We start from the raw sequence: 26716 nt of genomic DNA on the forward strand, positions 1-26716 counted from the left end.
TCCTCGGGCAGAACTGCAGTAGAAGGCCATGCTGGACTACATATGGTCACCTGACCAGCTGTCATTTACACACCCACATCATTCGAGTCGAGATATTCCGGTATTTGTAGGAACGTTTTATTTAAATGGTTGGGTCTTGATTCAAATTTGCAGGCACGAGACCAACTCCTGCGCTCTACCAAACGGATCGAGTTCCAGGTTAATGGGACATGTGCTGGGAATGTGGTTTCGTTCCCTGTACATATTTTCCGCTTATAAGGTAATTATTACAGGTTACCTGATCCTGAACCCTCCCTTCTTACTTCACTCTCCCTGTTTCCCATGTGTTTTTATTTTTCGCCTTGCCCTTTTCTGTTTATTTATGTCTCCCGGCAAGCAAGGAAAATATGATCTACTGGACTGATTGGGTACACTGAAACTCTGCCATGGATGTGCCAAACCTTGCCCCAGCTATTATACTGTGTAGATTATTTAGTTTCTCTATCATTCAAAACTTACTGGCCTCGAACGAAGGAGGACGATTGTCAACGCACAGGTATGCTTGGCAATTTGATATTCTTTCATCTTTGCAGACTCATCCCTGCCTTTAAAGACAATCTCTATAAAACATCCAACCAACAGACATGTGACATCACCTTCCACTTGTGAGAAATGGCTACAAGTGGATCTTATTTGCGCAATCGTGAATATAATGGAAGGGCGAGGCATAACATCGGGGAGCAAGCAATCTCATTGCTCAGTTTCAGAGCATGATGTTCCAGAGGAAGGAGTTAATGGGGTTTCAAAGAGGAATGATGTCTCTTCTTCGGTTTTTTTGTATGCAGCACAAGGCTGCGAGGTCACATAATTTGCTAGGTGATGCCAGTGCTGTTCATGCACTGTCCTCTATAGGTTAGGGCAGGAATTTGGAATTTGTTCAGGGTGTCGGCGATAGCTCGTCGACTCTTCATGAAGGACACAGTGGGATCATTAACGTCCACTAACTAATGGAGGCAGATGGGACGCCTGGTTTTACGTCCATCCCAGGGCCGGCACACACATCGTCACTGATGCATCACCCTGCATGTGAAACACCAGGATGACGGTCTATATCTCGGATCAGGATTTGAACCCAGGCAAGATGGCTTATAGGTGAGTGTGCATACCTCTAGGCCATGCTATCAGCCCCTCAGAATGATGTGTTTTTGTATGAAGGAGGCACATCTCCATTATGACATTTTCAACCATCATCGCCATTCTACATATTCATCATGGGGAATGTTTTGATGAAGTTGAAGACTACAAGGCAATACAAACCCTTTAACCTTCCACTTGGGAGACCATTGAAAATTACCTGCAGCAGGAATAAAATCTTGAGGGAAGTTGTCTGATGGAACAGACGTGACTCATTTGTCTTATCAACCCTCCGTGATGTGATGAAAAGGTTCGGAGAGTCATTTCAAGCATTCGTTTCAGTTTGTTGAGCCTTGCATTCCATGGAAAACCATTGAAGAGAAGTTTCACACAAGCCTTTCATCAGAGTGGTCATTGCATCGAATGGGACAAATAACTGGTATGTTGGGACTTTAAAATATTGAAACCGGTTTTATGGAGCGACGAGTTCAGGTACACGTTGCTCAGGACTGATGGCATGGTTTGTGGGACGTGTTGGAACACCAATTACGGGTCGCCAACAACAACCACAAAATCTGAAAGAATTAGGTGACAACATATATGAGGAATGGTGGAGAATCTACCTCCAGCCTCTTTAAAATTGGTACCAGATGTTAGAGTAAGGAAGGGCCCAGGCTGTGATTGTGGAACGGAGAACACCCCCCCCCTCCCTTTCCTCTTTCATTCAATATAAGATATTAAATGACTGCGCACCAAAACTTAATACATATACATTGTCAAAAAATCCTGTGTCCCATGACTTTTGATACGACAGTACACATATAGTGGCATCAACCATTTTCTGGATCACACATGTGCTGCAATTTATTTTGTCATTCTTCCTGCTCTTTAATCCTGTAAGGCTTTAGGAGTGGTCGAGTGTGAGCTCTTGTGGGATGTTTCAAGTAATCAGACAGATTCTCCCCGGGGTTGAGATCTAAGGATTGCGGTTGACATAGATGATGTTTGAAGTTCCTGTCACACTATGAAATCAAACCATCAACCACAAGTTCAATGTGCATGAACCGCTGATGATGGTGTTGGTTTGGAAGTGTCAATTACTCTTCAGTAATCGTGGGACATTGAGATTGAACTTTGTCTGTAGGGATGGTCAACTTTCTCTGGGAAGAAATTCAATCTTTTAGGTAGACCAAGAGATCACAGCTGCACTATGCAAAAAATATTTCCAGATATCACCTCATGGCCCATATACAGTGGCTTTCACAGCGGAAACGATGCAGGAAGGGTACTTGAAAATACACAGGTACAGTCAAGGATTCTTCAAGTTTCAGATGAATCATTTTTGAAACACTGTGATCTCTTGGTCTTCCTCTTGGTAACAAGGTATCTGTGGGGGAACTTTCGAAGGGATCATGTTGTAATGAACCAGAAGAGTCTGGAACATACAATAAAGGACTGAAGGAAAATTGTCAAGCGCAAAGGAGTCATACGTTATATGATGGCTTAGCATACATAATCCATATGTTTGTCTATATTGTCTTGGTGAATGGTCGTTGATATCGGATTTTTTTTGTCCGCATGGGGGATTGAAACTGGGCAGATTTATCCCTTTAAATATGAAGCGGGGTTACGCATGTCATCTTTGGAGGCTCGCTGCAAACATGCTTCGACCCTTTAAATACAGAACGGCTGTTGTGGTGTCAGGCTAACGGCTCGTTAAAGTGCATCTCGAGCTGAGGTGTACAAGACCTTGCCAGCCATGGAAGAATGTTTTATGCAATGTGACGACACGATGGAACGTGGAAACAGTGTTTGGCAGAGGGATGGATTGCCTGCGTTTGCGTTTAGCATTTGTGGCATCTTATAATTACAGTGGCGAAAGCCCGTAACGACTGGTGGGCAAGGCAAGGACACAAGAGATGATGTTGATTGGTAAGAATGTAAAAGGTGAAACAAAATGCTTTTATGTCCCCCCCCCCCCAAAAAAAAAATACATTATCTGAAAATAACACTGAAATATCGTATTATTACGTCCACCCACCGAAAGGGGAAGGAGGTTATGTTTTCACCTCTGTTTGTCTGCAGGATATATCAAAAGGTTCTGGACGGATTCGGATGAAATTTGGTGGAGAGGTTGGGTGTGTTACAAGGACAAATTGATTCGATTCTGGTGAAGATCCAGAACCAGATATGACAAGTTTTTTTTTTTTTTAAATAATATTTTAAAGTCATTCTTCATCATTCAGAGATTGGACCAAAAACGATAAATTGTTGTGGGCCGAGCACGACCGCGAGATGGAGCAGTGGAGTCGGCTCCACCGAACACCCGGAATTCAGATCGTCACCCTTGGATAACCCCGAAGGTACGGGTCCTTTACAGGACCGTGAATTGTCAATAAATCAACCGCGTGGGCACAGGGTTATTTGCCAAACTTCAAAATACCTAGAGGCCCACGTAGCGAACTACCGAGTATTCACACCCTCGACGGAGCTCGAACGGGATGAGCCGTAACCGTGCTCGACCCGTGCGTAACCCGAGCGGATGGTTACCGAGGTGCCTTCGGTCCAAATGCACACAACTACGGCAACAACGGCCCTTTTGATTCCCCAACACGCACCGTGCTAAGCCAATGAAGGAAAGGACAAAGATGAGCTGAAACATTCAACAAAAGGAATATTTATTTACAATAGGGGGAAGGGACACATAAAGGGCAGAGTTAAACCGACTATAAGGAATGTGAATAATGTACAGTAAAGTACTGAACCAGTTGCTACTTAAAGACGGGCCCACAGGACACACACACGCACACACAAATACCCAAAAGGAAATGGACCTTCCCGCCTCGTGCGGTTTGGCCGAGACGAGTGAACCAGGATGAGACCAGCCGCGTCGAGATGAGACCAGACCAGCCCTCTTGATGAGACCAGACCAGCCTCGAGATGAGACCAGACCAGCCCAGCGTCGGCGACGAGACGAGAGCAGACGCCGGTGACAGGACGAGACCAGAAGAAGTGCCAGTGAGATGGGACTAGATCAGCACCAGCGAGATGAGACGAGATCAGCGCCAGCGAGATGAGCAGATGGGGCGTAATTCTCCTCCTTTCCCTCATCCCAACAACCACCACACTTCTTTTTTTAGGAGGGAGGGGCTTCTTCTCCCGACCACTCGCCTCCTGATTGGTCGGATCCATCGCGCGATTCCCTGGCCGTCCTCCATTGGACAGGCCCTCGGTAGGCAGGGCAACTCCCACCCCTCTGGGCGGAGTCCCGAGCGGAGACGTTTGTGGCTCTGCCCACCTCCTCACCTCTGGCCACGTGCCTAATGGCGATGGTGCTGAGTCGGAAACGGGGCGGGTGAGAGGCACGGTCCTTGCCGATTAGCTTAGAGAGACGCCATGCCTATGTTTGGCTCCGCCCATGCGCACGCTTGCTAGTGAGCGCCCGAAGAATGCCATGAGCGTTATGGCATCACTGGATGGAGCGAAGGTGTTGTTGTTGTTGCTGTGATACAGGGTGTAAAAATGTAAAAGAAAACCCTTGCTATCAAAATAACTCTGCAGCGCACGAACATTTTATTCCCATTCGACTAGGGACGGGACCCTAACTTGAAACACACACTTACCGATATAACTGTTCTATAGGGACCTGAATGTTGAGTGTTCATGGCTTCCAGATTCGCAACAATATAGCATGATATTTCAAAAAGTTGTGGCCGAGGTATGACAAAACTAGGTGGATGAGTTGGTAGGTGACAAGAATAAACCGATTCGATTTTGATTCAGGTCCGGATCCAGATCCAGCCTATCGGTGGGATACAAAACGTGAACTGTTCAGCTTGGTGGAGATGTGTGTTCTACCGAGTGTCGTTATAGTTTCCTGATATGCACGTGCTGAAAAATCAAGATGGTGTCAAGTGAGATCACAAAGAGGGTGGAACACAGAATAAGCATTTAATTTTTGGTCGATGGAAACATGAAGCTTGTTTCACTTCAGAGACGATTGGCTGCACAGTCTGGTTATGGAGCACCTTGAGGGTAATAATTTTTGGATGACCGAGTCGATTAAGAATGTTGCCCCGCACTGGCTACGCACGCATCCAAAATACTTATAAAACACTGAAGGCACACAAAATATTCCACTCCAATGGGATAAGTGTGTGTCCAAAGCTGAAGAAGACCTGTATCTGTATATGTAATGTAAGAATCATATGGTCTTGATTACGAGTATAAACAAGAATAGCATTCGGAAAAGTGCATACCATCTGCCAGGCTGAACAATTTACGTTTAGTATCCCACTGATTGATAGGTGGGATCTGTATCCGGACCAATAATTGTCCTCGTCACACACCAAAATTGAATCACCTTGTTCTTATCACCTACCCAACTCATCCACCAAATTTTGTCATAATCTGTCTCCAACTTTTTAAGCTATCATGCTAGATTATCGTTTTGGCCCTGTCTCTCAATGGTGAAGAATCCCTTATATAATTTTTAAAATTCTTGTATCCAGATCCGGATATTCACCAACGTCGAATTAATTCGTCCTTGTCACACACCCAACCTGCCCACCAAGTTTTGGCAGAATCCGTCCATAACTTTTGGAGATATCCTGCTAACAGACAGACAGACAGGGGTGAAAACATAACCGCCGTCCACCATCGGTGGTGGAGGTAACAAAAGTCCTGGCCAAATTTGAAGCACTCATTGAAGCTTCTGGAATCCTCACATATTGAGCTTTAGCCAGTGGGGTGATTCGGGACACAGATGTACCGGAGGGTGACACAAGATGGGGGCGATCGAGACTGCATTTGAAATGGACAACAAAAAATAGTATAAAAAATAGGGGCGATACCCCTGGGTGCTCACCTGGTTGTGGCTGGATAAGAAAATCGAAATTGTGCGTGTAGTTTCTGAGAATAAAGCAAATACCTATTTTTTTGGGGGGGGGTAAGCCCCCTTACACCTCTTTAGACCCTGTTTTTTTGGGGGGGATGTCATGAAAAATCTTTGTTACATCATTGGTGATGAAGGTTGTGGTCAAGTTTCATCGGAATTGCCGTGTAATTTCTGAGAAGAAAGCAAATACCTATATTTTTTGGGGGGTGGGGGGGGGCAACCCCCGTAGACCCCTTTAGGTCCCGATATGTATATATATATATATATATATATATATATATATATATATATATATATATTTTTTTTTTTTTTTTTTTTTTTTTTTTTTAAATGCCATGAACAAACTTTGGTACATTCACGGTGATGAAGGTTGTGATAAAGTTTCCTCGGAATCATATGTGTAGTTTCAGAGAAGAAGTTGCAAGTATTTGTGGAGGGACAGACGACGCGCCATCCCATAAGCTCCCCGGAACTACGTTCCATTTGAGCTAAAAAAAAACATGATGCATCAAACACAAGGAGGTGGTTTCAGAGGAAGAAGAAAAAGGGAACCAATGAGTGCAGGTGAGCATGAGGCTCGATTGTAAACCTTTTCTTGAAGGCTGGCTGGTTGGCCTGTTGTCAGATTTGAACCGTTTCTTTCACCTTTGTGTGAACCGTGACTGTCCTGTTGATATGAGTATGACTCGTTAAAATTGGTCCAAAATGCAAAATCCAAAGGTACAAGCTAATGAAGATGTTTTTCTTTGCAGTAGATAACTTCCTTCCCGTTATCCCTATTTATTGTGGGGTTATCAGTTTCCCTGGCAGGGCTGACAGGATGGCCCAGATGGATGCACACTTGCCTCTGAGCCATCTAGCCTGGGTTCGAATCCTGACCCAGCTATAAACTGTCATCCTGGTGTTTCACAGGCAGAGTGATTCATCAATGGGTGTGCCATCCCTCGGATGGACGTTAAACTGGGCTTGTCATCTCCGGCATGACTTGGTGGACGTTAAAAGGTCCCACGGTGTCCTTCATGAAGCGTAGGCGAGATATTGCTGGCACCATGAACAAATTACAAATTCCTGACGCAACCTACAGAGAGCGTTGCATCAGCAGCATGGCTGTACCCTCAGCTAATGACACCACTCGCAACCTTGTGCTGCAAATTTGGGGGCGGGGGGGGGGGACAACGAAGTTACCCACGCAAAATATTCCACCCCTTGCTGAATACCCATCGACTACGATATCAAAGCAAAGATGGCAAAGGTCAATTCAGATTAAGTTAATTGGTAATAATGCGTCAGAAAATTGAGTAGATTAGGTTATCATGTTTGGACATGCTTCAGGCATGATGGTCCAAATGGCCTCATCCTGTGTAATCTTTACCTTCGTGTGGATGAATTGAGTCGTGTTACCTCTCATGCATTTACTTTCCTGACATTTCTCCAAAAGTCATGCGTTTCCTTTGTTCTCAAATCACAACTTTACCTCCGAGAAATATAACTATTGTGATGGCCGAGGGGGCGGATAACTCCCAACACATCGTGTTGAAATAACACTCACTTCTGGCCGGATCTTCACACCTAAGGTCGGTTTACCATACCCGTGAGATGAATGGAGCAGATGGGGGAACTGTGCCAGAGACTACATGACAGCTACTTCATTGGCCGCACAAACCAATGCCATGTGCCGCTCTCTCTGGGCAACCACTACAATTATGTGTTCGGACCAATCGTTTCGGGAGCGTTATCCCAGATCAAACCCGCACCGAATAAATAATGACATAGCATAAAACTTCCATATATTTTATTACTCGCAAATACCACCCGTCGCTTCGCTAATGAGAATACTGAGTGGAGGGGGGGGGAGAAAGGGGGCAAGAGTGAGGAGGTACAGGGGGGAGTGAGGAGGGGTGGGGGAGCGAGGAGGGTGGCAGTGTGTATCAGCCCATCTGTCCATCAGTCCATCTGTCCGTCTCCTCCATAACTCCCAAACCATGAAACCTCGTGGCCCCAAACTTTGCATGCATACGAAGGGAATGCCGAGGTTGTGCATGAATGAAAACTGGGTGTTTGGGTTAATTAAACACCTCTTTTGAAGATAATTAACAGCCTTATTTAATTATCCTTTATCGGGCGCATCTTCGGACACCTCACTCTCCCCCTCTCGCTTGGGTCTTAAGGCGCATCCTCGGTCACCTTGCTTTCTGTCGCTGGGGTCTTAATTCGCTATTTTGTTCGGCCTGCTCAACAATGCCTCAAGTTGGAACAGGCCAAAATGGTTTATTTACGATAAAGCACTCAAACTGTTGTTTTTTTTCACTTTCCTTACTGATATTATCGAATGTTTCATCTACATACCTACGGATACTAACCTATGATTTCAAATCTGGAATGAAATCTGAAATTTTTTACAAATCTGCGATTTTAATAACTAAGTGTATTTATTTAAGCAAAGCATTAAACTTAACGTTTTCTGTTGTTCGGATGATTATATTGAGTGAAGACAAGATTAAGGAATGTGCAGAAAGTGGTGTTTTGTTTTTTCCGAGTATGTGCAATTACCAATCAGCTTACTATTGCTTGCCAAGCCAGCTGTTCCTTGACAACCATTTAATTGGAGTGTTTGCTTGAGCGCAAAGGCCACTTGCCGAGCGCACTACAGTTCGTGTCCTGTTCGAGATGTACAGTCGGCAGTTGCTACAAGGTAGAGGTACACAGACAGCTCACATGGATGTGGTACATATGGTTTGATTTGGATCTGTAAAGGGACTTTACATGGGTGTGTGTGTAAGCATGCATGCTTGGTTATGGGTGACATAGTGGCACAGTTTCATCCTGTATCTTATGATGATGATGGGTGGTGGAGGTTTTAACTTTTAACCTCGGCAGCATATGAGCGAGTGATCACATTTTCCTTTGTCCTCGTGACTGTTTCTAAAGCAATTGGTTATTTTATATGAATCAGGTGTGCTTTAGAAAGGTTATATGATTTCTCTTTGTGAGTTTCAAAGCAAAATGTATTTGATAACACCCGATTTCCAAGCCGTTTGTCATATTAACATGTTTTCTAATTTACAGAGCCAATCTTTTTTCCACCCAACACACGATGATTGGCAGCTGTTTATCAAGAATAATGTTTATGCACATCTCCTTGAAACAACTATAATGCAACATTGCTTTTCAAAAAAGATTGTTCATTGAAATTCCCCCAAAACAAGGGTGAAAGATACTCTCGGTTTTTGGGTTGTATTGTTATGGCTTGCAGCACACCAACCCAACATATGGAGAGGGCAATTGGATGACCAAGCAAGGAAAAGACTGATCAGAGAGACCACTGTCCAGACTGAACAGTAAACCAAGGCAGGCCCCCAACAGTAGGCCCCAGGCAGACCCCAAACAGCAGGCCTCAGGCAGGTCCCAACAGTAGGCCCCAGACAGGTCCCAACAGTAGGCCCCAGGCAAGCCCCACAGCCAATCACATCTCATTCCAAAATCATGGGCATTAATATGGAGTTTGTCCCCTCCTTTGCTGCTATAACACTCTTCTGGGAAGGCTTTCCACTAGAATCTAGACACATATGGAGATAACCACTGTCCAGATATGTCCTGAGACAGAGAGAGAGAGAGATAGGAATGGAGGGTGGGGGAGTTATTTGAGAGAATGTTGTGTTTTGTGAACAATACACACCACACACCACACCACACCACATGACACCATTTTTTCCTGTTAGAGCAGGGGTTAGCCTTGCAGGCCCCATGACAATCATGGTTCCCTCTTACAACACACAGGGATACGGTGTACCTATTCTAACTGGGGCACACACCGGGCCAGTACACTGGTACTCATTTCACCGACCTCGGAAGGATGACAGACTGAGTCAATCCCACTTGGTGTTAATTCAGCAGCCAATGGGGCTCGAACCCAGGACCCTAGGATCCCAAGCCAGCCACCCTAACGACTAAGCCCCAACACCAGGCTTGGGTGGATAATGAAATCAGATCACACACAAAGGTTAAACAAAGCGATGTCGTCTTAAAATGAAATTGCACAGCATTTTCAGCAGGCGAGGCACCACCTGGGGAACCGCACAGCACTCAGTGTGACCACTCCTCATTTTCATAAATGCCAAGATGAGCCAATGAAAAAAGCCAATAATTCACAAGGTTTCGAAAAAGCGATGATAATAGAAAACCTATAGAAAACCAAGACGCCAAGGTGAACATCGAATAGCCAAGATCTTGTGAAAAAAGCCAAGGAGTGGTCACACTGACAGCCCTGTGATCCCAACAGTCAGTCTGTCGATGTGAGATGTGTATGTTATTTTTTATATGTATGTGTCGAAGTGACGGGTGGATAATGAAAGCAGATCACAAAAAAAGGTTGAGGTTATGACATTGTACATGTAGACTGGAGGTTACCGTATGTGCAGAAATGAAATAAAGCCACAGGCACTGGCGTCTCCATGCGTTTTCCAAACAATTTGAAGGTATGAAGACGAGACATTCGGTGATATGAGTGAAGAAAGTGAAAAAATGATGTTTGAGTGCTTTCTTGTTAAGAAACCGTTGCAGACTGTTCCAAGTCAAGGCATTGTTGAGCAGGCCAAAAAAAATGGCAGATAAAGACCCCTGCGAGGGGCGGCGAGTTGACCAAGGATGAGCTTTGATAAAGGATAATTTAATAAGGCTGTTAATTATCTCCAAAAGGGGTGTTTAAATGTACCCAAACACCCAATTCATTCATGCACTCCGTTGTTGTCCCCTTAGTATGCATGCAAATTTTGGGGTCACCAGGTTCCATGGTTTTGGAGTTATGGAGGACACACACACACACAGAGTGATACACTGACCCACTGACATTTATTAGCATAGATACGTGCCTATAGTTTCCGAATGACTTGGTCTAATGTGAGTACTGTGCTGTATGTCGTTCGTCGAACTTTCTGAACGCCACAGGGATGTTTCATAACACCTCTAATGGCCCATATGCACTTCTGATTGGTTATTTCAAATCCATGATGACATGATTGAGTCACCGATAATTAATTTCAATCTTCTCACCACAAAATATATACACATCCTTGAGCTAATTGAATGTGTATAAAGTACAATTAATGGACATAATGGATGTTGTTTTTGCAAAATGTTTCCAATTCAAGTAGATTGATATTTGGCCACAATATTGATTGATTTAGTGTGTTGTACAATTACATGTGATGTGATACTTGATACATTTGTTGAGGAAATTCCCGTTTTAAGTCCTGTTTCACACAGTGGGAATTATCCATGACCTTTTCTGGCATTATCCCTATTTTACTTTGTTTATAAAGTGGTGTGAGGTAGTTCTCAACTCAACCAGAACCTGTAAGTTCACATGTCTCGGACCTCATCTGTTTTTAACATAGGCATAGGGCAAAATTCGCAAATTATAATTAATTTTGAAAAGAGAAGTAAGGATAACGGGAAAGAATGGAGGTTGGGAGGGGGGAATAAGAAACAGGGGAGGAAAGGGAAGTCCACCATATTTGTGGATGTAATAAATATATGGTCCTTTCATCTTCTCTCCCTATTATTCACACAATTTTCTCTCCTCCATTCTCTTTCCAACTATCCTCCCTACTCTTCATTTTCTCAATGTATTGTTCTTAATTAAGCCACCCCCAACCCCAGACATCCACGCTGCGCATACATAATAAATGGATGGCCCCAAACCACACAAGAATGAAGGGTGAAAATGGCCTCCTTCTGGCGATGAAATTAACTTCAACTTTCTTTGTACATCCTTGTGTAAACCTGGGCCCCCTCTGGTGGCCAATGTCAGTCTGCACAAACACTACATTGAAGCAGCATGCAGACCAAGAAGTCCCAGGGTTACATTTGCGACTGGGTGACACTTGCACCAAATCATCAGTGCCATTTATTGATCACTTCAGCATCTCCCATCAAACTTTAAAGATGCGATTCAACTCTTCTGATCCATGATCCACAGCGAAGAAAACTGCGCTCCGATGGAGCGTCCGTGGAGAGGTCAGAATTGGTCACTGAATGCTTTCGTTCTCTTTCTCTCTCTCTCCAAAGGATGCCAATGTTTTTCATAATTTTCCAATACATATGCAGGTTCCTTCAAAATTTACTTTCCGAAAAATTCTGTTCTCCCATTGAGGTAGTTTACCCAACTTTGAATTATTTTTTTGGGCAAACCGTTTTAATTATATCGTAACGGAATGCTGAACCTTGGGGTGGACACGAGGTCAAATCTTCTACATAGACGCTCACCAAATTAGCGATGGATGTTTAGCATGGAAGAAAAGACGGCAGAGACATTCGGATTCCAAGTCAATTCTTTATTAAACTGTCACGGGGAAAAGTTTTCAAAACCCCGAGTGGGAAATCCCGTTAAAGTAAAACTAAAACGTAAACACACATTAAGAAACCAAAGGCAAAATGATACCGCAACATTACTCCCCCTCCTAATGCATTTATCGAATGGGAGGTACAGACAAACAAAATACGATATGGTGTAAAGAGAAGAGATGTAGACTGTCCATGTAGAAAAAAAAGAAGTCACAGTAAAGAAAAATGGTCAACAAGAAACATGTACTCTCGTAAATATTGTGCTAGGAAGTGTACATGATCTCCAGAGTGAGTTGTATACGTTGGTAAGGGTCTTGGTGCAGTTTGTGTTAACGCGATGGTCAGTGGGAGGGTCGGCTTTGATGTTGCGTCAGGAAAAGCGGACTTCAAGGGATCTACGCGTATATGGAGACTGCAACATGACCACCGTTAATATCGAGTATGAAGGTCTTCTCGTTGCGTTGAAGTTTGTAAGGTCTGTCATCAGGTTGCTGCAAGGGTTTCTGGACAGTCACACATTATGAATACGTGGGTGCACGTAGTAAGTTCCTGGGGAATGAAAATCGGTCGTGACGAAGGTGTACGTGTCGGCGTCTTCCGGAGGACCGGCATGGCCGAACTAAGTTGGTTGACATAGATGGCATCGGGCAAGGTGTTATTGGACGCTGAGAAAATTTTTCATGGAAGACGAAGCGATGTACTGTACACTAGCTCTGCAGTGGAGCATCCAAAATCGTCTTTAAGAGCAGCTCATGTATCAATCAGAATCATAGGAATAATACATATACATATACATATACATACATATATCCATCCATCCATCAGGACCATACTCTATGCAGAGCGTTGGTGCTGCCTCAGCAGTCTCCTTGGCTATTGGACACAATCCTGGACGGGTCACCACTCAGTCACAGGATACCAGCATGCTGGCACTCATTTTGCTGATCTCAGAAGGATGACAGGCAGAGTCAACCCAACCTGGAATTAATTCAACAGAAAATGGGATTTGAACTCAGGATCCTAGGATCCGAAGCCCACCACCCTAACCATTAAGCCAGCACCAGGAATACATATACATACTGTAGATGATATAGACACTACTTCGTCTGTGAGAGTAGATCGTGGAAAATTGCATCATATAATATGCATGAAATTGTTCCAAGTTCATAATTTAAAAACTATACCTCTTACAAAAGTGATGTATACAACGATTTGTAGCTATTGTTACAGTTGTTGGGGTAGATGGAGGAATTTCATAGGAAAGTTAGAATTGAATAGAGTTGTTTGGTCCGTGGACGTGTAGGAGACATCTCAATGTAAATAAAGTAGGGAAACTGTGAGCTTAAGTATTATGTGTCACCACACGGGGGGGGGGGGGGGAGGGGTGGTGTGGTGTTAATTAGATAGGGATAAAGGTTAATTTCCCCAGTATGTGATTGCCCCCTATTCCTAAGTTTTTGCATTTACAAGCCAACCATGAAGGAGTTGTGTTTTTCTCACAACTATAACATAATCTAGCCAAACGTGCTGAGCAGGCAGAGGCTTCGCCTTCCCGGGTTTTTGCACGAGAAAGCCACGCTCCCCGGAGGTGGACGGTTGTTCGGTGTGACGTAGAAGAGAGATTGGGAGCGAACGCACGAGTTTGGTGTGAGAGAGTTGGCAGTTGTAGTCGTGAGAGGAACGTGGCTAGGAAGGAGGATCTTGTTTTGCTCTACTCTCGGCACGACGAAATGGCTTTCCTTTGACGCTTGAAGAAGACAGCTCAATTCTCGTGTTCGTGCTGAGGTGAATTGGCTCGCATGGTGGAGCAAGATGCTGGCCATTGGCTCTTGGTTAGGTTGTGAGAGACCGATTTCGAAGCCTGGTGTATATCACTGAAGAGACGGTGCCATTCTGGAAAGGCACGGCGTCAGTGAGGACGATCGACACAAGAAGCCGCACGGCGGTCTCTGAGCTCTGGTGTTGAATTCCGCTCACAAATTGCCTGACGTACGTTTTTCCCGCTGTGCGAGAGCGGCTTGGCGCCATTTTGGGCGTGTCTGCATGTGCAGGACGAAGCGCCTCGATTCCAAAGTTCCACACAGATCATCTCTGGACCAAGCTAAATGCCAGAATAAAGGGAGGATTTTCTTTTATTTTGTTTCCCCCTTGTCTGTATTTAAGTCTGTGTGTGGAGATGCCTTGACTTTAGGTTTAATTTACTTCACGTTATTATTATTACTTTTTGCATTACCCTTGGAAATATTATTGTCATTAAATTTCCACTTTTATTTTAGGTTCCTGTGTCCATGTATTTGTCATGGGGTTCGAGTATAAACCCCCCTGTGCATCCATCTGTGTTTCCGTCGCTCCGACAGTGCCACCAATTCCCCTCCCATGCACGTTATAATATCTGAGGATCACATGTCCGCCTCCGAAGGAAAACTGCTTGGCTATCCAGGTGGGCTGGTGCTAACCGCCGTACACCACAAAATGGCAGGGGGTTAACTTAACCGCCAGACCCGCGACACTATGATGAACAGGCATTCGATAATATGAGTGAGGAAAGTGAAAAAATACTTTATCGTTAAAAAATCACTGTGACCTGTTCTAAGTCAAGGCATAGTTGAGCAGGCCAAAAAACATGGTGGCTTTCAGACCATAGCGAGGTAACCCAGGAAACTCCTTCAGACCCCGAGAGGGAGGTGGCCAAGAATGGTGCCTGATAAAGGATATAAATGAATAAGGCAATTAATTATCTTCAAAAGGGGTGTATTGGATGGATAGTACGAACGATTTCTAAAATGCAATGTTTAGCTTTCATTCCACTTGCATGGATTAACACACAGATCTGTAGCAACCTTTATCCGATATGCAAGGTATCGCTCTAGTCTGACTCCATTGGCTGGGTGATGTCATGAGCTTTACCCAACTGATCAATTCTTTCAATCCTCATCTGTACGCATTGTCACTTCCTCTTGTCATCACCCCAAATCAATGAGTCAGCTTATTTGCTTTCCAAGTCACTCTTCGACTTTGTACTGTGATATTTATCAGTACTTTTGAGTATTTGAATGGTCGGATTTGATTCAGATTGTTTTCATTCGTATTGTTGCAGTTCAGCAAAACCGCATGCCTCCAAGGCAATGGCACCCGACATACAGTGATCCTTTGTCTTTGTGCAGTCAGACCTTCCCCCTCATGTCTCGTGGGTTAACGGGATGAAGTGTGTTGCGTGGGTCTAATAGTAGGGTTGGGCATACAACCATACTTTTTTTGAAAGGAGTGTTTTTATGGCCAAATTTCACGCTGATCACAAATCCGTTGAACTTTTTGACATAGGATGATGTCTTCGGTTCTTAAAATGCAAAACTTCAAAATGGCCACCAAATTTACCCACTTTTCAGGTAAAATTTGATAATTATGGCTTACTAGGGCATGTATTATTAGGGTTGGGCACATCGACTTTTTCTCTGTTGTCCCGTTAAAAGGAGTGTTTGTTATGGCCATTTTTCACGCTGATCACGAATCCGTTGAAATTTTTGACCTCGGATGATGTCTTAGTAAGACTCGACTTGCGGCTCCGTTCAGAGCGGTCGGTTGGCGGCCGACCCCCGGCCCAGTAACAGCATATTAACTAGATCACTATCTTCTATTCTGATTTATATTCCAACCCTTTCCTTTTAGCCATGGTACAAGTAAAGCAAGCAAACACACGCCATGCAAAATGCGATGAGTAACAAGCACACTGCGATGCCTCCTGTGGCTTGGAACCAACAAACTTCCTCCACTACAAACACCACACTGTACAGCAAACGCATGGCTTGCCATTATTTCATTCAAATATGCACGCCAATTTCCAATGGCATCTCACCTTGCTCACCCCTCACTCACCAAAAACTCACCACTTCGACCACCAACACCTCCCGCACACGGGAAAATTATTCCCGCACCTCCTCGTTGTCTCTGTCTGTCACTGGCTTTTCCCTCGCGATTGGTGTGTGACTGAGATGTGCTTATTCCGGAGGACTAGTGCAGAGCGCACGTTGCCATGAGCCCCACCTAATTGACTAATCTGGAGATAATGCACCAACTCTTGAGGTGGGAACGCTCAAGCGGAGCGTCCCACTTAGGTACACGCTACACCAGCAGACCTATGCACAACTAGGTTAGGGATCTTTTGCCTCACGCATCTTCTATCCCTTCTCTCTTTCCACCCCTCTATCTCGTCTCCTTTGGACGCACAAAAGAACATCCATTACTGACTCGCAATCACAGTTTCCTCTGGCACGCCACCACACCCCCCCGTATTGCACTATACCACACCTCCCACTCCCACATCTTAGACACCAGTATTTCTCCCCCATCCCCCTACTTTCCCCAAAGCATACTGGGTTGCATTGGTCGGCCGACCGCGCCAGGTATTGCGAGGCCGTTTATCCTTATCTGCTCTCTTTCTTTCTGGCTATCTGATCTTCCTCAGGTGTGTATATGTGTATATGTGTATATGTGTATATGTGTATATGTGTGTATGTGTGTATGTGTGTGTGTGTGTGTGTGTGTGTGTGTGTGTGTGTGTGTGTGTGTGTGTGTGTGTGTGTGTGTGTGTGTGTGTGTGTGTGTGTATGTATTTGTGTGTGTGTGTGTGTGTATGTGTGTATGTGTGTATGTGTGTATGTGTGTGTGTATGTGTGTGTGTGTATGTGTGTGTGTGTGTGTGTGTGTGTGTGTGTGTGTGTGTGTGTGTGTGTGTGTGTGTGTGTGTGTGTGTGTGTGTGTGTGTGTGTGTGTGTGTGTGTGTGTGTGTGTGTGTGTGTGTGTGTGTGTGTGTGTGTGTGTGTGTATGTGATGGATCCTGTCGTAGCATAAGTTAAGATTGTGGAATTTCAAATGGGATAAGTCTGTTTTGTGTCTGCTTTTGTGAATTGCTTGCCTTTTTGTCACACCCTGCGAATTCCTTGCTATCCTCTGCTGTACATAGGAATAAACACAATTCACTGTGCCACACACCTTTCCTCGCTTGATTGTAAATAAATGCTTTGTTTTGAAATGTTCCCAGCTCATTTTCATCTTTTCCATCATTGGTCCAGCATAGTCCGTTCCCTCTTCTCGCCGGGACGTTATCCCCCAACAATCTGTTTTTCTTGCTGGTATGTCTTTGAGCAGTTACGCTCGGCTGCATCTGATCCGGTGTGAACAAGGTGGACTGAGGGCATGTCCCCCAGTAATTAGATCATGTAACCATGAGGTAAATGGTATTTATTAGACAGAGGACCCTAAGTCACCTGGTCGAGTTATTGGCGTTCACGGTCCTATTGCTCAGCCCGATCTCGTCTCCCCGACAGTGATCTCTGGACTCAACGTAGGTAAGGGCACCTCGGATAGACCTGGCAGTTCAGCAGGAGGATTCATCCTCCTCGGGCTTAAAAGTCTATTGGAGAGTCTCTCCATCGCCAGGTACCGGCAATATCATTGCACGTGTCCTCTTCGCCCGCACCAGAAACAACTCCCCATAAAAGGCCCCCGTGGGTATCGGTGTAATGTCTCTTCCAGTTCCGGACCCCCTCAGCCATAATCAAATTGCTCTATTGGCTGGGCTGGACCCCGCCGCTGTGGCGCACCAACTGCCGAATTACCCCTTATCAAACTTGACAGTTTCTTGCAAATTTCCTGAAACATTTGGGTAACGCCAATTTCTCCCAGCCCCCCTCCCTGATCCCGAATCTCCGCCTGTCGGATCGTCACCGATGGCCTCTCGGGCACCCGACCCGGCCGACTCCATGAGGCCAGCCTGGCCGCGCACTCGGCCGCTCGGTGCACGGTAGGTGGATCCTGTAGCTCCACTAGCGCTCGGACTTCAGGGTCCGGAATAGCAGCTAAAAATTTCTCTAGTGCCAGTCTGTCCCACACCTCCACTGTTTGGTCCCGATATGCGATCCTAACCGATTGGTAAATGTCCTGTGCCAGCTGCTGCACTGTCTCGCCTGACTTTAATCTGCGGTGCTGGAGCTGTGCCCGCACCAGATCACAGTTTGCTGCGAACCCAAACCGACGGCTCAACACCTCGCAAATGTGGGAGCTGGTCAACATCCCCTCCGCGATCACGTTTAACACATCTGTGGCTGGTCCCTGCAACGTTGCCACCAAATTCCCTGTACGTTCCCGCTCATTCCACCCGTTTTGTCAGGAAATACACTCAAATTGCGTCAGAAAAGCTTCAAGGCTCCCTGACCCGTCAAAATTTACCAGGGGGATAACTTTCCCGGTGGCCCGCTTCCCAGTTTCTCCCTTGTCCAAATCCAGCCCAGGGATCAAACACCCTTGTGGCTGCGTATCCAATTTCGGAGCCACCTGTGGCCAAAGATGTTTTGTGGTGAGGGTCTCATGGGTCAATTTTGCCTCTTGTTCCAAACGTTGAATGGACCGATTCACCTCTTCCCGCAGGATCTTCTGGGCCCGCACAACCTTCTCCAAGGCTCCGTCACGAGTTTGTAGCTGCTCCTCAACCAACCCGGACACTACTTACAAAAGACGGCTCTACCAGGCCTTTATCTAAGTCTCCCTCTTGGCTCATTATTTTATCTTGTTCGTCCAAACGAGCCTCCAATCCTTTTACCTCCTCCGCCAAATTATCCCTTGCTTCCTCAGCTCTCCCCATTCTTCTACTTGCAGCTGCATACGAGCATCCACACAGGCACGATGATGTTCCAGGCCTTCATCCACTTTATCAACCCGAATGTTCGTTGCATCAATTTTATCTACCAATGCTTTCCGTTTATTTTCCCCCTCCAATGTAATTTCTACCTTTGTTTCCTCCAATCTATCCTCGAATTTACTTTGTATTTCCCCCAATTTAACACCCACACACTCCTGCATCTCAGTTTTCATTTTCTCCATCTTTTCCCCCAATTCATCCCTCATTAAATCAATCCGTGCACCCAACTGTTCCCCCATTACCCCCAATTGATCGGTCATTTCTGCCCCCTGTGCCGTCATTTTTGCCATTTCTGCCCCCTGTGCCGTCATTTCTGCCCTCTGTGTCACGAATTGATTTGCCATTTCTGCCCCCTATGCGTCATTTTTTGCCATTTCTGCCCCCTGTGCCGTCATTTTTGCCTCCTGTGCTGTAATTGCACTCATTAAATGTTCCAACATTGTCCAGATCGACATCGCGCCGGTTTCTGGCGCTGCCGGCTCCATTACGGGCGATGAAGCACGGTCCCCGCTTGGAATGGGGAAGATTCCAATCCTACCCCTGTCTCTCCCTTCTTCCCCCGACTCGCTGCCAGACACGTGACCTTCCTCCTCAAACATCTGCACATTCGCCATAGTGCAGAAGTCCCGTTTGCCGCCAATTAAATTTAATTTGAAAAATCCTGCCAGAATTTTCCCGCGCTCGCGTGCTTTTCTGAAGTAATTTTATATTCCAATTCGTGGTGAGATTTTAATCCTGGTATATTCTCCCGGTACCAAATATAATTTAGAGGGGTTCGAACATCCGACACCCTGACACCAATGTGACGTCCACGGGACTTGAACAGTCCCGCCAACGTAGGATGTGCCGAAACGATGGAGGCGGTTTATTTTATTTATTTATTTTTTATAACCCAAGAATGGCGGTTTTAATCGCTCTCCAGCAAACGGGACGATGAAGGTGGCACGAGTCGCTTTTCACTGGGTTAATAATGTTTATTTCTCTAACCAGAACGATAATAAGACTCGGCAAGAGGAGGGATCCGTGGGCGATTCGACGGGAGGTGGTGTGGGTTCGGGCGTGGGGGAAACAAACAATTCCAATTGATATACAAATCTCAAACCCTCTAAGGCACCAGGTACACACACACACACACACACACACACACACACACACACACACACACACACACACACACACACACACACACACACACACACACACACACACACACACACACACACACACACACACACCATAGCTAGTGGTCAGGCTTGCCCGTGGTGTCGACGTAAAAGTCACTGGATTGGTACCGGACGAGCTGGCGTTGCGCCCGTCAGGGGCAGGAGACACGGTGGTGCCGAGGTTCCGTCAGCCCTTCCGCGCAGAACCGCGGTTTCCGGCCTGTGAGCTCCAACCAGCCACCGTGGTGCTGTTCTTGGTGGTGTCGACCTCCTGGTGTAGGTCCAAGACCGCTCACAGCCACCAGGGAGCCAGTTCTAGCGCCAAGAGGCGAGCAGGAGAGGGAGGCAGGTCCGCCCGCCGTTCGGTCCCGTAATCCGAGCCAGCAGAACTCCAGAGCCAACCGAGGTGAGGCACGAGGCACAGCAATGCCACGAGACATGACAAATCCAGGAACGAACCAGCGCAGCGAGAGAGCGCGCTCAGAGACAAACAGCCTCGACCAGACCCTTTCTTTTTATGACTCTCTCTTCTTCTCCTAATCAGAACGTTTTATACTCGAGTGCTCGTCACTTCCAATCGAGCCCTTTTATTGGCCCTCTGCCGTCGCCTTCCGCCAATCGTGATCAAGGAGCGGAGCCATCCGCAGCACCCTCCTGTTACGTCACGGCAAGCCTCCAGGGAATACTAAAAGGGAATATGCATAAACACTTACCCTAACCTGTCTCCCTATCTAATTACGTGACAATTATCATTTCCCCCTTAAAGAAATGGACATTTACTAGACAATTTATCATCACTGAATTGCTACTTATTACATCGAGATCCTGGTACAACTCGAACAGCATGGCATACCTAATTTAACATCCTAATTTCCCTTTGAATGCATATCCCCTCCCCCCCCCCCCCGACGTAACAGTATGTATGTATTGTTACGGCTATGGAAATTCGCAGAACACCATAAAGGTCCTCAGTTCCGTTGGATCGATAAGTCTGTGTTCAGTTTGATTTCCCCACCGTTGTTTAATGGGATTATTCGTATTCACTGGGCTGTGACCCTTTGAGATAGTGTTTTTCTTTCTCTATCGTTATTTTGAACCGACATATCTCGCCCACCATTACAACAAGCCACGACGCCAACAACACAACCACCCCCAACTACGCCACAATGCCAACCACACTACGATCGCCACAACAACAACACCACCATTTAACCATCTTCGCCACTACACCAGCTTGCAAACGCCATCCTCCACAGACCACGTTACGACCCTTTCTGCGTTCAAAAGGGGACCGAGAACGAGGAAAAGAAATCTCCATTGGTGAGTGTGGGTTTTTTACCGCCTTTTTTCTCCAAAGCTGGTGTGACGAGAAGGGCGAGGCGGCTCGCTCGCGATTGGTGGATACGAGGAGTGAGGCGGTCGGAGTTGAGAAACGCCCCTTTTCGAGAAGCTTCTCGAAGGGAGGCGGAGCTGAAAACGGGGAGGGCTGAAGGGCGGAGCCCCAGGCTATATATGGCGGACAGCCGCGAGCCTTGGTCTCCTCTCTTCATTGGCGCTCTTCTCCTGGTCTGGTCTCCTCTCTTTGTTGGCACTCTTCTCCTGGTCTGGTCTCCTCTCTTCGTTGGCGCTCTTCTCCTGGTCTGGTCTCCTCTCTTCATTTTGCGCCCTTCTCCTGGTCTGGTCTTGTCTTGGTCTCTTGGCCTCTTGGTCTCTGGGTCTGTGGAGCGACCCGTACACCAGAGGCGTGGGTCGGTGGAGAGTCCGGGCGACGTACCGGAGACGCGGACGGGAGGCGCAGCTCTGCCGGCTGTGAGGCGCGAACCTGCACGTCCGTGGGGGATAGTGCCAGAGAGAGCTCGCCGACCATCGAGGCACCTCAAGGGTGCAGGTAACCTGCTACGGTCTCGTGGGACCCGTTCGGTCTCCCAGGTCCCGTGCCATAAAGACCCAAGTGGTCCAGCCTGACCCCTTTGTCTGTGAGGGGGTCTTTTCTTGTGTTTCTTTTGGGTTTTTGAATGAATGTTGTCGTGGCGCCGTCTGTTAAGTAAAACTGTTAAGTGACTGTGCATGTACATTCTCGTTGTAGTCGGTGGTATTGCTTCTATTTGCTTGTACATACATGCATGACTGCCTGGCTGTACATACGTGCTTAGTTGTAATAAATGTCCTTGCTTGTGAAATGTATCCCATTCGTTGCGTCCTTTATTCCCCATTGAAAATGCCATCTTGCATCGCAGAATAATTAGTTGGGTTTTAAACACCCGGTAAAGAGAATCGGATCAGTCGAGGTCGGCGATAATACCCGCTCGGTTATCGCTGTAGAACGGAACGGACTGCTTAAGTGGTTCGTGTCCCAAGCCGACCTGCGGTGAGGTACGGCCCCTCGGTAGGTTTCCCGCGCGAGTACTTAGGTATTTCGATATTCGGCGAGTGACCCTATTTCGCGCGGGTAGAATGCGGACTGGGCTGTGGTGAGGTTAAACCCCCACCCGTGACTATTTCCTGGCGATAGTTCCAGGAGGGTCACGACTGAGTTGTCCGTCCGGTGGGCGACGCGGTTGCTATTAGTGGAAAGCGGCCGATCGCACGCTGGCGAGCGCGAATTCGTAACAGTATGTATGTTGTCTTACTTGGAACCTCCGTATCATTACTGATTCGTCATCATTTTGAATTGCGTTTTTATCACGTTTGGTTAACCCTCAATGTGCTGCATTGTTTCTGGCCACGTGGTTTCCTATTGTTTAATTTATATTTTTCATAAGACTGTGAATTTCAAGCGGTATTTGCAAAAAAACACAACTTTGGTGTCAAGTTAAATGGATAATAAAAATTAAAACAGCAAAATTTGTTTCATTTTTTTTTTCTCTCATCGCAAATCTGTGACCAGAGCACCCAAAAGGGTTAAAAAAAACAAAAACAAAAGAAACCCCGCTTTCGATTCCTACCAACCCGTTTTTTGTCCTCTTCAACTTGCCATGTATGCTTGAAGATTGCCATCCATTGACGATCCCCATTAAAGTTGGCAGAACGAGAGCTATTCTCACCATCTCACTGTGCAAAGCTGGTAGAGACCTACCCAAAGACTCATTGCAGTCATTGCTGCAAAAGGTGCTTCCACCAAGTACTGGCTGAAGGGGCTGAATACTTTTGCAACCAGTGAAATTTGATATGTACATGTTTTTTGCAGGTATTCCTGACACGTAATGTCCTAACTAAACACTTTATATGTAAAATATAAGTGTTTCGTTTGATCTCTTCAGTTATGAATAAAAAAGTTAATTTGCAAAAATTTTCTACGTAATTCGTAATTTATTGAAACGTGGCATTATTGATAGGGGGTGAATACTTTTGCAGGCCACTGTGTATGATGACTTTCCTTCCAAGGAACTTCCAACATAATGGTTGCCAGTCTATGACAGTTTGATGATTACACTGACTAATTATCCCTTTGAGTTTTGGTGAAATCCAGCTCTATCCTTTCTAAATTTTGAGCATCAAGGAAGGATGCCATTTTTGGAAGTATTTGATATAACTTATGCTTGGCCGGGGTTTGAACCGTCAACCTCCTCGACTCGGAGTGGGCTCTCCAAGTCGCACAAGTTACATAATCGAGTATTAAATTTAAATATATTTTGGACTTCTTTGAAGTTCATGATTAAACATTTTTATTTTTAGGTCAGAATGATAAATGGAGGTTTTTCTTGAATTAAATGATCACCTTGCACTGCAACTTTTGTTCGAAGACTTTCAGTATAAGTTACTGTTATTCAAGGCTGACATGGTTTGTTCAACTTTGTGATGATCCTTTGGTCATATCTTTACGCACTTTTAAACAAATTGGTGACCCCGATATGATACAAATGGATGGACAAGGAGTTGCAAATGACCAATCATTCGCCGGGAACAATCAAGTAGCCTTCCCGGTCACTCAACCAGCTTCATCTGTGGCAACGATTTTGTTTAAGCTGCCACCATTCTGGCCCAATGACCCACAGCTGTGGTTTGCACAAGTTGAAGCGCAATCCGACACCCGGAGCATTACTACCGAGTCGACTCGGTTCAAATACATTGTTTGCCCCTTGCCACCAGAATATGCGATGGAAGTCAGATATTTTACGACAACCTTCAATGAACAACCAGTACACGATTTGGAAGGCTGCACTCATAAAGCAAACAACCCCCACTGAGCGCTGGCACTTACAACCGAGGCTTTAGGAGATCAAAGACCCACACAACTACTTCGTCATATGCAGGAGATTCTCAGTCACCGCCATGCCATCTTCGACCAGTCACCTCTTTTTGGGTTGTTTTTGCGATGTTTACCACCACAGGTTCGCTTGATACTTGCAGCTAATGCAGAGCTGGCACTACCTGCTGCTGTAGATCTAGCTGATAATCTCATTGACACCGTTACACCTGCCATGGCTAATGTGATACCTCCATCACAGCATGTCGTACAGCTACAATCTGAAAGAAGTTCGTACCTGAGCTCCATGCTGTGCAACACCAGTCATGCCCATCTTTGTGTACCGCTTGTAGGAACAGAATTAATACACCGTGCCTTGAGCTATTGTTTGTCTTCACCTTCCGTGAACATTCCAGATAAGTATTGGTACCATGTGACCTTCGGTGCTAATGCTCGTCAGTGTCGGGCACCATGCTCATACCGACTGTAGAGGAAACAAGGTTCACAAATAATGGCGATGAGTTCACCTGGGCCATACTTCAGTCACCTTCTCTTCCTTGTGGATCATATGAGCAGAATTTGTTTTTCTTGTCTTGTGTATATAGGGGCAGAGGTGAGCATTGTGCCTCCATTTGCAACTGAATGGTGAAAAATCGACAGGAATATTCATTATATGCCGCTAACAACAATGATGTTGCTATTTTTGGAGAATGTCTCCTCCAGATTGATATGGGTGTACGTCGCTCCATTGTACATTGTACGTGTGCTTTCCATTGCCAACACCACATAGAGTGTCCACAGAATTCATTCGTCATTCATGCCTATTATAAAGAAACCACGTAACATCTCTTGAAGTTTATCTGTAAACTCACAATGTTTGGTGAGTCAGCGTAAATCAGCCATGAACTCGGATGCTGACTGACCATCTTGACGATGGTGGGTATGAAATTTATATCTCGAGACGATCTTACCCGGTTTAGGGTGATAATGTCTTTTCACGAGATTGATGAGCTCTTCATACGACTTGTCAGAAGGATTGGCTGGGGCAAGAACATATTTGATGAGGCTGTACTCCGGAGCGCCGCATACGGTCAGTAATACAGCTCGCCGCCTTTCAGTGTTCTCATCGGTGTCCATTTTGTTTTCCACGAAGTACTGCTTCAGATGATCGGTATAGTCTTCCCAATCACCCCCACTACGTGTTCTTACAATATGCCGCTGCATGAAGACATCCTCGTCACCATTGTAATGTATTCCATCGTCAGAGACGAAGACTCTGAAGTGGGAACAACAGGTTTATTCACGGCCACAGGCACAACACAACACAGCACAGTACAACATTGGGACATGGGTGGGTCCATGACTCCTCTTAACTATGCGTGAGATTTATCAGTAGTCATGCATTAGCATAACTACTGATACATCTCACCCCTCTATGCTGATTTATTGTGAAGAACTTATAACGCTGCACAGTCTCATTGGCATGAGGATTACAAGGCTAGTCGAATGCCTCCATTACTTGTTCAGCACTGGGCCTGTCACCATATTCCAGGAACATGATATTGTATATTTCCCTACCTTCAGTCCCAATAAGGTATAGAATCATCTTCACTTTCTTCTCCTCTGGTAATCCTGCCATAGCGAGATCCAAGTATAACTCCACACTCTCCCTCCACTTCTTCCAAGCACCAGGAAGACCAGCTGCATGCAAGTTAAAAGAACAAGGAGGATGGATGCTGAGGTGCGCTGCTGCTGGCGTGCCTGACTACCGACGTTTTTCCTTTATTGGTCCAACACAGTGTACAAGTATAGTAGATGAGAAGTTGTACCCCACCTGATTTGCTCTGTTTGCCAGTGCTGCACCTATCTGTTCTGCTCAGCAGATCACCAGGTGTGGCGCCGAGGGTGTGGCCTCCAGTTAGGTTGCTGTGCCATTAGAAAGGTATCACAGAAACGTCGAAGTGTAACCCTGCTAGGCCGGTAAGTCGAGCGGTTATGGTTGTGTAAGAACTACAGCCAGTTGGAGCATGGAGTTATCTGTGATCGGCGGCCTCTGGAACGGTGTTCAGGAAAAACTCGAGTGTTTCCCCTCGTGGCGAGCCCCGAACTCTGGGCTGTAACAATACATTTTCTTTCAGTGGATTTAATCCGAAAATAACTCGGGCAGTGGTATTTGCCGAAACGCTGCTTATAGGGGCCATCCAGGCACTGAACGAGGAGTCGGAGCAGCTGGGATTATGGGCTTCCTGGGTCAAAACAAACATCTAGGCTTTCAACAACATATTGGATACTGTTGTATTGTCTGTTCCTGTTTGTGGCAA

General features: G+C 45.8%; 1 long non-coding RNA gene across 1 annotated transcript in view; it reads left to right on the forward strand.

Annotated features, from left to right (window-relative positions):
* Positions 1 to 26716, forward strand: part of LOC147028482 (uncharacterized) — an 82726-nt gene that overhangs the window by 52952 nt on the left and 3058 nt on the right. The window contains exon 2 of the long non-coding RNA XR_015056930.1: positions 6415 to 6574. This is a non-coding gene — a long non-coding RNA (uncharacterized LOC147028482). The remainder of the gene's footprint in view (positions 1 to 6414; positions 6575 to 26716) is intronic.

This window comes from Eptatretus burgeri, chromosome 4, assembly GCF_056783735.1.
Source record: "Eptatretus burgeri isolate ZD-2024b chromosome 4, Ebu_testis_v1, whole genome shotgun sequence".
Taxonomy (NCBI): Eukaryota; Metazoa; Chordata; class Myxini; order Myxiniformes; family Myxinidae; genus Eptatretus; species Eptatretus burgeri.